General features: G+C 41.0%; 1 protein-coding gene across 2 annotated transcripts in view; it reads right to left on the reverse strand.

Moving 5' to 3' along the window:
- Positions 1-1,814: 1,814 nt before the first annotated feature.
- Positions 1,815-12,279, reverse strand: part of LOC133537476 (collagen alpha-2(IX) chain-like) — a 149,235-nt gene continuing 138,770 nt past the window's right edge. The window contains exon 9 of one of the 2 annotated variants that reach the window (XM_061878524.1): positions 1,815-2,913. The gene's annotated coding sequence lies outside the window, so the exon portion shown is untranslated. The remainder of the gene's footprint in view (positions 2,914-12,279) is intronic. The other variant, XM_061878526.1, reaches the window with a different exon arrangement.

Raw genomic sequence — 12,279 nt, forward strand, 5'->3', positions numbered from 1 at the left:
ATATGTCGATTTGACGCTTCACATATGTAGGATCTTATTTTGAGAGTCTTTTGACTCCGCTGTAGTTGTGAGCACTAGCCACGCCCACTGCAGCACACTATATAACCTCCTCCATTTGGAGCCCAGGCTCATTCCCTCTCCGGCAGTTCATGAGATACCCTCCTGCCCGAGGACACATAGGGAAGCCGTCTCGACCACGGGGTTTCAAGGAAGCACCCTTTACCCACTGGAGAAGGAGAAGAGCTCCAGTGGGCGTGGCCCAGCCAGCCTGACGAGGCCTGAAAGGCCGAAACGCGCGTCGCTGGATATTATCCGCATGTGTTTGTCACTTCATTTAAAGCCCCGATTCGATTTCTTCCAGGGTCCTTGGGGTGGCCATCGTTCGGCTTGGCGTCGCCTGGACAGGTTGTGATGGAGCGAGCACACCCTCCTCTTCTCTCTTTTCTTTTTTTCACACTCTCTCTCTCTCTATCCCTCTCCCTCTCCTCTCCTAAACCTAACCTTTACTCTCTCCTCTCCTAAACCTAACCTTTACTCTCTCTCTCATCTCACTCTCTCTCTCTCACTCACTCTCTCTCTCTCTCTCTCTCTCTCTCTCTCTCTCTCTCTCTCTCTCTCTATCTCACTCTCTCTCTCTCCTAACCCTAACCCCAACCCCAACCACAAACCTGACACGCCAGTGCCTCCGGCCTTGTTTCGGGTGGCGTCCTGCCTGCGATGATTGTCACTCTGGGTGGCCTGCTCGGTGAGTACAAATCGTTTCACAGTGCGGGTGTCGTGACGTTACAACAAGTCGAACTTTTAGACTTGATTTGAACACATTCCAAATGGAGGGAAAGGTATATCAAAGCAAACATTTTATTGCTTTGGTCAAACATTCCGATAGTCCACGGCGTGTTTGTCCACTATGTGTTGCACATAATATGTCGATTTGACGCTTCACATATGTAGGATGTTATTTTGAGAGTCTTTTGACTCCGCTGTAGTTGTGAGCACTAGCCACGCCCACTGCAGCACACTATATAACCTCCTCCATTTGGAGCCCAGGCTCATTCCCTCTCCGGCAGTTCATGAGATACCCTCCTGCCCGAGGACACATAGGGAAGCCGTCTCGACCACGGGGTTTCAAGGAAGCACCCTTTACCCACTGGAGAAGGAGAAGAGCTCCAGTGGGCGTGGCCCAGCCAGCCTGACGAGGCCTGAAAGGCCGAAACGCGCGTCGCTGGATATTATCCGCATGTGTTTGTCACTTCATTTAAAGCCCCGATTCGATTTCTTCCAGGGTCCTTGGGGTGGCCATCGTTCGGCTTGGCGTCGCCTGGACAGGTTGTGATGGAGCGAGCACACCCTCCTCTTCTCTCTTTTCTTTTTTTCACACTCTCTCTCTCTCTATCCCTCTCCCTCTCCTCTCCTAAACCTAACCTTTACTCTCTCCTCTCCTAAACCTAACCTTTACTCTCTCTCTCATCTCACTCTCTCTCTCTCTCTCTCACTCACTCTCTCTCTCTCTCTCTCTCTCTCTCTCTCTCTCTCTCTCTCTCTCTCTATCTCACTCTCTCTCTCTCCTAACCCTAACCCCAACCCCAACCACAAACCTAACCCTAACCCTAACCCTAACCCTAACCCTAACCCTAACCCTAACCCTAACCCTAACCCTAACCCTAACCCTAACCCCTAACCCTAACCCTAACCCTAACCCTAACCCTAACCCTAACCCTAACCCTAACCCTAACCCTAACCCTAACCCTAACCCTAACCCTAACCCTAACGGCTGGAATGCATGCCTCTGGGAGGCCTGGCTGCCTCTCATTATGTTTGTACCATGTTAGGCCTGATGAAGACTGAATAAAGTCGAAACGTTGCCTGTTCATCTGGATGGTAATTATTATTTCTTCATTTATTTATTTTTTCCATTTTTGAGCAATATTTTGGTCTGGCTGTGGCTTGTGGCCTACTTAGCTCCACAGCTAACTAGCGGTAGCTCGCTGCTATTGGTTCACAATAACCAATGTTTTTGAACCTGCACAACCTCTTGCTGCTTCCAAAATGCTCTCTTGCCGTGAAAATTGGATTCTGCACGCGCCTGGAGGCCCCGGACCCCTCGGTGAGACACCTGGACACCGTAGGTGAGTCGCCATGACAACCACAAAATGGCTGGCCCCTATTTGACTTTAAATGACCCTAAAGGTCACTGGGCTAATTTGGCTTCACTATGCCCACTAGCAGCAATGTTGCTATCAATTATGCAACCACATTATGCAGAGGTTCACTCCCCATTTTTTGCCACAAATAAGAAGAATGTCAGTGAGGATTATTAAAATTTTAATGAACATTGAGGTCCACAACACATCCAGCTCGCAGTAAAAAAGATGGCACGCAGCCCGCTGGAGCGGTTAAAAAGATGGTGCCAATCCTGCTTGAGTCACGTGACCTCTGACCCCGGATCAGCATCCTCCTCACGCCTGTGGCGCGTCCGAGCGCACAGGGATGGACAGCTACACGGTGTGTCTGAGGCCGACAATACCGCAACGAGTCCGCCGTCAGCACAGCAACCTGCGACCCGATAATCCGGCCCCCCCCAGCATGACCTCGAGGCCGCGTGAGGAAGAGCCAGAGAGAGCCACCCACTGCATAATGCCCAAGCAGGCAGCTCGGGGACAAGGTGCAGAGGACCAAAGCGAGCCAACTGACGGTACGACAAACCTGCGATGGAGGAGACCCTCAGACCGCCGCTTGGGGACCCCCTTCCTGCTGCTCAAGTGCGCCAGGCACGTGAGAGGTCATCCGGAGGGTCAGCACATTTGCCACCTTGCAACAGCCGTCGTCACATGTCAGCAGACGGGACACGGCCACGCTGACCTTTCATTCGGACTCGCTGACATCCAACGACAACGACCCCTCCCCAAAGGTCACCTGGAGGGGTCAACAACACACACGCAGGTCACTACAGCTGCCGCTTCCATCATTGAGTGTCACTAGCGTTGTTGTCGTTGTGTGCTTGTTGTTTTTGGTCGGGGTCCCCCGGGACCTTGCGCGCAGTTTGGGCACCACCCTGGCGGTCCTTGACGGACCGTGCATTCCCCTAATCCCTTACCCTAACCCCAACCCCAACCCCAACCCTAAACCTAACCCTAACCCTAACCCTAACCCTAACCCTAACCCTAACCCTAACCCTAACCCTAACCCTAACCCTAACCCAAAATGATGCAATTATGGAAAGGGAAATCCTTAATCTTGTATGGTAAAATATCTATTGTCAACTCGTTAATCATTCCTCAATTTATTTATTGGTTTTTGTCATTACCAGCTCCATCAAAAAACTTTAAGGTCTATGAGCAGAGGGTCTTCCATTTTGTCTGGGACGGCAAACCAGAAAAGATTAGAAGAAAGGTTTTGTACAATGAATATGAGGGCCTGAAACTTCTCAACCATGAAGCTATGTGCCTGTCTTTAAAAGCATCAATTGTTCCAAAGACGTAATTAAACACTGAGTGGTACACAAGTGTCCTGTTGGACAAAAAACATGTACTGTATCAAAATAAATTGTATCCGTTTTTACAATTGATGACCTCGCATTTTCCTTATGTAGAGAGAGAGTCTGCTGGGAAACATGGCGAGGTTCATGAAGGAAACAATCCACTCATGGTGGTGTTTTCTATTTGATGTGCCAGAAAAAAGAGATGACATTTTGCAGAAGATAATATGGATGAACTCTATTGTTGTAATAGATGGAAAGCCTTTCTTTTGGTAAACTATGTTTGAAAGAGGAATCATTTTTGTCAATGACATTATCAATGAGAACGGTAAGATTATGAAGTATGATGAATTTAAAGGCCTACTGAAAGCCACCACTACCGACCACGCAGTCTGATACTTTATACATCAATGATGAAATTTTAACATTGCCACACATGCCAATACGGCCGCTTTAGTTTACTAAATTGCAATTTTAAATCTCCCGCGAAGTTTCCTGTTGAAAACATTGCAGAATGATGACGCTTATGTTGACGCGTGTTTGTGACGTTATTGTTTGTAGTGGACATTTTATCCAAGCATCACTCACAGCTAAAAGTTGTCCAATTTAATTGCATAATTACACAGTATTTTGGACATCTGTGTTGCTGAATCTTTTGCAATTTGTTCAATTAATAATGGAGACGTCAAAGAAGAATGCTGTTGGTGGAAAGCAGTGGATTGCAGCCGCTTTTAGCAACCAAAACACAGCCGGTGTTTCTTTGTTTGTTGTGAAGCTTTACTATGGAACAGAGCAGTCAAGCGAACATGTTTCTCTACCACATGTCAACCAGCAGGTTTCGGTGAGAAAATTGTGGTAATAAGTCGGCTCTTATCGGAGACATCAGCGGAGCTTGTGCCGTTCTTCCTGCAGCAGCTGTCAAATAGCCAGCTGCCACTTTCTTGGCTCCTCCATGGCTTCCATCAGAGACACTGCTGGTCACCAAACCCCTCCCAATTTCAGGTATGACTTTATAATCTCACTAAAACACTAGTAACACAATAATCAGATAAGGAATTTTCCAGAATTATCCTAGTAAATGTGTCGAATAACATCTGAATCGCTCCCACTGCCCTAGCCTTTTTTTTCTATTGCTTCACTCTAACTTTCCTCATCCACGAATCTTTCATTCTCGCTCAAATTAGTTGGGAAATCGTCGCTTTCTCGGTCCGAATCGCTCTTGCTGCTGGTGGCTGTGAATATAAACAATGTAAGGAGCCCTACAACCAGTGACGTCACACGCACATCGTCTGCTACTTCCGGTACAGGCAAGGCTTTTTTTTTAGCGACCAAAAGTTACGTACTTTATGGTTGATGTTCTCTACTAAATCCTTTCAGCAAAAATATGGCAATATCGCGAAATGATCAATTATGATACATAGAATGGACCTGCTATCCCCGTTTAAATAAGAAAATCTCATTTCAGTAGGCCTCTAGAACTATGTATGATGATGCTTGTTCAAGTTTTTCATTCAATCAACTAACTGGAATCATTGGGAAAAGATGGAAACAAATAATTAATTATGGAACTACTAAATTATTAGTTTGTAAACCTCTAATAAGAAATTCTAGTTGGCAAAAAGGAACTAAAATAAATATAAAATAATATAATGTTTATTTAATAAAGAAATCTTTGAAGGATGCTCATATAACACATATGGAAAATGGGAGGACATTTTTGACTGCTTTTTGACTGAAGAAATATTCAAATTAATCTACGAAACTACTATCGATTTGCAAAATTGTTAATTTCAAATTAAAATTATTTATAACTTTTCGAAGACAAGAAAAATGTTAAAACTATGGAATGTGACAAGAGTCGGATGAATACCTATTTTGTTGTAAGGAGTCTGAATCCACCCTGCTTTTGTTTTGGTATTGTCATATTGTATCTTCCTTTTGGGTGGAAGTTGGAAAAATGTGTTTAATTATTGATTTGTTTATGAAGCTTAATATGGTTTCTGTTATTTTAGGAGAGTTCATTGACAGTCATGACTAAGTCAATTTAATTATAGCATTCAGTGAAAGGTTTTTTTTAAGGCCAAAAACAGATATTCACTTTTTACCCTCATTAAAACATGTATTCAGTATTTTTTGACTTCAGAAAGTTATATGGTTGAAACCGATAATGATGCCAATATACATAAAAAAAGATGGGAAGTTTGAAAATGTAATTTTGTTTACAGATATTTGCAATCTATTGTTGTGTTTCCTAATTTTGAGTGTACATAAATGAAGGCGTGTGTTGCTGAGCCCGACTTTGATTGATTGATTGAAACTTTTATTAGTAGATTGCACAGTTCAGTACATATTCCGTACAATTGACCACTAAATGGTAACACCCCAATAAGTTTTTCAACTTGTTTAAGTCGGGGTCCACGTTAATCAATTCAGGTAAACTGGACCTGGACATAATCTGGACTGGACCTGGTTGAAGAACCCTTCAAACAATCTAATTTCATTCATAAGGTCCTTTTCAAAAAATATATATAAAATAAAATAAAATAAATACATTTAAAACATTTTCTTGAATAAGAAAGACAGTACAACAATATAAAACAGTTATAGAGAAACTAGTAGTTAATGAAAATGAGTAACATTAACTGTTAAAGGTTAGCACTATTAGACAGCGTAATGAAATACATGTTATACAATCTTTAGAAGAAATTGTAAGTATAATATATTATCTTCAGAATATGTTCATAGTGAAGCACTACAAGGACAGAAATATTTCATCCTGCTTGAATGTAAGACTTGTATTCAACTCCTGGGTAAACACTGCCCCCTGGTGGACTCTTTAACTACATACCTTGTCTCCTTTGCGTCCACTCAGACCTTGAGCACCTGGAACGCCCATGGGTCCTCTCTCTCCTTTGCGTCCACTCAGACCTTGAGCACCCGGAACGCCCATGGGTCCTCTCTCTCCTTTGCTTCCCTGTCATATATGAGAACAATGAATAAGTATTGTACTTACAATGTGCTGTGCTGAGCAGCAAACTTTCCATATTCACTTTTAGACCTTGTCATTGAAGCAATTTGAAGTACAGCGAGGTATTGCATGCATGACATACATGTAGATGTTTTTAAAAATGTATTTTGTAATTTGTGATTGCTGCTGTTCACATTCACTCACAATCACGTCCACACAGAAGTAATACAAATAACACTTTACTAGACAAAAGCAGCACCGTTGTATAGCACACTCGATGTAGATACTTTTTTAAATGTATTTTGTAATTTATGATTGGCCTCACGTGGGCCGGACAGGGACGCACATAGAGGCGCAGAATGCCCGGGTCTGTGTTACAGTGAATGAATATGCATTTTAATGTATAATCACCTCATGATAGTATTACACAATTCCCTAAGCCAGTGACTAACGGTGGTAAGACAGAGAATGACATAAATATGCAAACAGTTTTACTGTTCAAATTGTGGCCAAAAATATTCAATGAATACTTATGGCCACTACGCAACTGGTCATTATGGTGGTACTTGGAGAGCAACGTTTTTTTTTCTTGAAGTGGTACTTGGAGAACAACCTTTACATATTTGCTTTTGAAGTCATAAGTCAGGGGAACAAGCATTTAAACAAAAACATTTCAGGAATATAAATGTTAACACAGGGGTGTCTAAACGTTTTCACCAAAAAGTCAAAGTATGTTGGTACCGTTTTGAGATATTTTTATATATCTTAAAAATAATACTCAAAACTGACATTAAAGAAAAAACTTGGGCCATGTCCACACGATTACAGAGTGTTTCAAAAACACGTATTTGGGGTGAAAACAGTCTTTATTCACACAAGTGTAGTTTCAAAAGTGTCTCTGTCTACACACAAACACATACACCTGCTGTCATGCACATTTTGTCCAATCAAAATCCTGACAAATGGTGGCATTACACCTCTTATTATTTTTATTTTTATACACTACACGTAAAATGACTTGTCCATTATCTTTAAACCCAGCCTGCACGTACACAGAGCCCTGGGAACATTATTAAAGAGCGAATAATAGAATTATAACATGTTCAGCAAAATGGTGATGAATTACATGTGCAGTGAAGTCGACATTATTTCTAAAATCAGCACGCACTAAGGAAACCATTTTGCATGTTTGAGGGAATTATAAAGCATTTAATCATGGATATAATGATATGGTACATGGATGATGAAGTGTATATTGTCTTTCACATCAGTACAAATTACAAGGATGACGTTACATTGTTTTTTTTGTTTCTGCTTGGTCGCTCTTTTTGTGTGTGTGCGGTCGCGCCCGGCTCAATCTACAATAATGGAAGCAAGACACGTAAGTTCACTTCATGACTTGTCGTTAAACAAGGACTAAAAACATAAGATAATGTTGCACCTTTCTTATGACACAGAGCAAAAAGTCTTGCTTGTCAAAGTTGTGCCATCAGGTGGAGGTTCCACAGCCATCACATCCAAAACAGCTGACTGTCATTTGCGCTGACGGGAGTGTCACCAAGCCCATTTTAATGAATCTTTTTTTAATTCATGTTGAGTGAAAATAGCGCATCCAAACATAGAATAAATCATCTTATGGTGCGTTTAAAGGCAGCAAGGTAGCAAGGCAGTGTTGTTGAGCTTGGAAATGACACAAGCGTGACGTCATCTCAAGTCTCCGGTTGTGCCGTGTACACGCATACGCTCAGCGGAGACTTTTGGAACTCTACACTTTGACCAGCGTTTGCAAAAGTCTGCATTTTTAAAGACACGAGAGGCCTAAACACAGAGATATGTATGCGTTTATTAGGTTTCTCTGTTCGTGTGGACATGGCCTTAGTGTCAGCTTTGTGTTATAGACTACAAAGTGTAGCAAAGTATTACAGTAAAAAATAGAACATAGGTGGTTCCACAGCTGGGCGATATATCGATATACGCGATATATTGCGGATTTGTCTCTGTGCGATATAGAAAATGACTATATCGTAATATTGGAGTAGACGTTCTCACGCAGTTGTTTTTAGCTGCGGGCATTACACTACAGGCTCTCCTCGCTCTTTCCTGTGTCTCCTTCTCACAGACAAGCAGGCGCACATTCTTACATACGTCACATACTGTCACCTCTTACTTCACATACGTATACGCCCTCGCCCAGCAGAGAGGTAGCGGCGTGGCTAACGTTAGCTGTGATGCTAGCGGGTTGTTGCAAGAGAACGAAGGTGCGAATCTCGTAACAAATGAATGAATTAATTCCCAAGAAAAACAGCACGGGGTCCATCGTCTGGCGGTGGTTCGGCTTCAATCGGAAATATGTCGAATAGACAACTTTAATTTGTTATGTGTGGAGCACAAGCGTTGCTACCAAAAGTAGCATTACTGCTAATATGTAGCATCATTTGAAAAGTTGAATAAATACAGTTTTGGTCAATTGACTTAGTTGTGATTTCCTTCTCTGCATGAAAGTTTTAAAAGTAGCATATATTAGTGCAGTATGGAGAATAATCACCATACTGCTGTGATTATATGTATCCAGTGTTTATTCAAGGCTAAGGCAAAATACCGAGAAATATATCGTATATCGCGATATGGCCTAAAAATATTGCAGTATTACAAAAAGGCAATATCGCCCAGCCCTAGGTGGTTCAACGTAGCACATTTTTCTGCCTATATTTTTCACATTTACTAATAGGGTGTCCAGAGCAGCAACGGTGGGCAAAATGAACTTTCACAAAATATTCATTATGAACAGTCCTGCAATGCGTTCACTTGTGGAAATGTCTAAACATAAAAGCTAAATGTCCTCCAATAATAAGCGCACAAGTCTTGCTGGGTAATATGGCCCAAAACGGATAGCATTTATGCATTTATAGTCTGAATGGCGATATATGTTATACCGTATTTCCTTGAATTGCCGCCGGTGCACTAATTAATTTAAAACCTCCTCTCACTCCTGCGCTTACCAAAGGCATGCAGTAAAAGTAAGCATGCGCACATTATTTTAAAACCTCTTCTCACTCCGACACTTACCAAAGGTATGCAGTAAAAATCTGAGTGTGATGTAAGCTTGGATCTTAAATCCTACTGAATAGTAGGGGTGTAACGGTACGTGTATTTGTATTAAACCGTTTCAGTACGGGGGTTTCGGTTCGGCACGCGGGCGTACCGAACGAGTTTGGAAGCAGAAGTCTTCACAAGCTGCTATGCTTTCTGCCTCTGTCTCAGCAGTGAGCACCCAGCATTGTCCTGCCCACACAACCATCTGATTGGTTACATACAAAGCCAATCAGCAGTGCGTATTCAGAGCGATGTAATAGCCAATCAGCAGTGTGTATTAAGAGCGATGTAATCAATGCTTTAGCGTCGAGCAGAGATATTCGTTTAGCAGGGGAGCAGCGGACTCTACCCAAATTATACTTAACACTTCCCAGTCACAACTATTACAAACATCACTATGAGCCCGTTGACCTTCTAGAAACTTAAACTGCAGCTCAGGTAGCTCACAGGATAGGTTTGAGGTGAAGGCTAATTAGCTTTTAGCGTAACATTAGCTCATTTTGCTGTGTGTGTGTGTGCGTGCAAGGGGCATCAAAACCCTGTCTGTCTGTTATTTCATTGAACTCCATCGTGTTTAGGGATAAATAGTCTCTCCCATTGCTATTGTACTATTTTTCAGCAATAGTTACATTAATCATTAGTAATGTAGCAGCCTAGTTTTGAATAGCAGGGTCCCTGCTATCGCATGTTGATAAAAATACAACATGTACATAATAAAAGTCAACTACAGGCTTCCCTAATACTGTAATAAATTAAGCATGATGAGTTGACATTAAACAGTTTCAATGGAAACTGTTTAATGTTGCACTTTTTATATGTAGAAGAAAGGTTTTTTCATTTCATTTAATCACAGCAACAACTTGAGACAGTTTAATGTGGATTAACGTGGGCAGAATTATTATAGTTTTCCTCATGTTAGAAGGATAAAGCCATTGTTTACAAATTTGGTAAATAACCAAAAAAGGTATATTTTGTTGTTTTCTTACTGTACCGAAAATGAACCGAACCGTGACCTCTAAACCGAGGTACGTACCAAAACGTAATTTTTGTGTACTGTTGCACCCCTACTAAATAGCTCTTAGTCTTCTTCCCTTTATGCGATTTCAAATTACCGGTATCAAAATCAGCCTCCTCCATTTTGAAAATGATGACAGGGGAAGTGTCAGGGGAAGTGTCACTCGTGACATCACGAGTTTGACCAGGCGGTAATACTAAGCATGCGCTAATTTTTTGGGGGAGCGAGTTTGACCCGGCAATAATTCAAGGCAGGCGCATACTATATGCCCTGCGGCAATTCAAGGAAATACGGTATGCTGGTACCTGAAACAACAGGTGTAAAGTGCTCGAGGCCGCTGACCTACTTATCTCCATTGCAGCGGTGGTTTGCGTTGTGCATCGTTGCTTCCTGTGCGTGGGGTTATTTTCGGAGCAACTGAAAAGCAGAGACGTGGAAATTCACAACTCTAAGCTGAAGAAGTAGAATAAATCAACACGCAAAATGTTTACATCTCAAGATCGTATCAAATTATACCCAAAGCTAAGTTTTAATTTCTTTACTCATAATTTAAGACTATTGTATACATTTTTTCTGTATAATCCTGAAATATGAAGTCAGTCTACGCATCCTATCATGATTTATAAGCTTCCATAAAATCTTTTTGTAAGGCGGCCGGCGCCGCCTCAGACAAACAAAACCATTGTAACATTTCACCCGGAAAAAAGTCCTCTGCTATGGTCCGATAGTGGTATACAAGTGCTAAATTATTCACTGTCAAACCCTGTTTGAAAATTCAACAAAATATGGAAGTTACAGCTATTGTTTATTGTAACGTCAGTACTTGGTTCATTAAATAATAAAATATATAATCTATCAAGTTTTAAAATATTGAATGAAGTGATTTTCTTTAAGTTACTGACTTTTTATTCATGCATTTATCATGTTTTGTAGTTCACCTTCCAAAAAGTAGCTCACTTATTTTCTTAGTCTTAAAAAGCGACAAGTTTTGAGCTTCAAAAATGCCTAGCTCCTTTGATATCATATTGGTTCAAATACCTTTTAAACTTGGTTTGCCTTTGCACTAGTGTCACTTTTTTTTAAAGATATTCAGCATTTTAAATTTGGAGAGTATGCAGATTAATTTTTCCTGTATGTAGTAACCTAACGTGTTGCTTATAAAGTCATTAATTAGCAGTTTTTGTTATTTTTTTCCATTACGCTAGGTTTATTGCCTAAAGGCTGCTGGCTATTCAGTTTGTAACTACTCTTCAGTCGCTATACGACACACGGGCTATAAGGAAAGACATTTTCAAGCCCAGGACTAGCTAATCATTTGCAGGCATGTGAGCACCCTTTAAAAAAAAAAACATAAAGGCTGGCAAAAAAAATAAGAATAAATTAAATCAAGACTACATTTCCTGCAATGGAAACAATCACAAACAAACAAACAAATAAATACACACTATTTTTTTTGAACAACAAACATGTCCACATGTGAATAAAAGTTAAGGCACTTTCAACATATTCAACAATTTTACACATCAGGTTGAGCAAATTATGACTTTAACACAACATGTCAAGGAAAGAAAATAAAAGCAAATACAGTATTACAAATAATAAAACAATGTGATAAAATACACAAATTATAGAGAAAAAAAGGCTACATTCAATCACCTTAAATGTTTTCAATAATGATATCAATTTAAAGTTTTTGGTACTTTTAATCATTTTCCAAGAATTAATTGG

This window comes from Nerophis ophidion, linkage group LG18 (assembly GCF_033978795.1).
Source record: "Nerophis ophidion isolate RoL-2023_Sa linkage group LG18, RoL_Noph_v1.0, whole genome shotgun sequence".
NCBI classification, from domain to species: domain Eukaryota; kingdom Metazoa; phylum Chordata; class Actinopteri; order Syngnathiformes; family Syngnathidae; genus Nerophis; species Nerophis ophidion.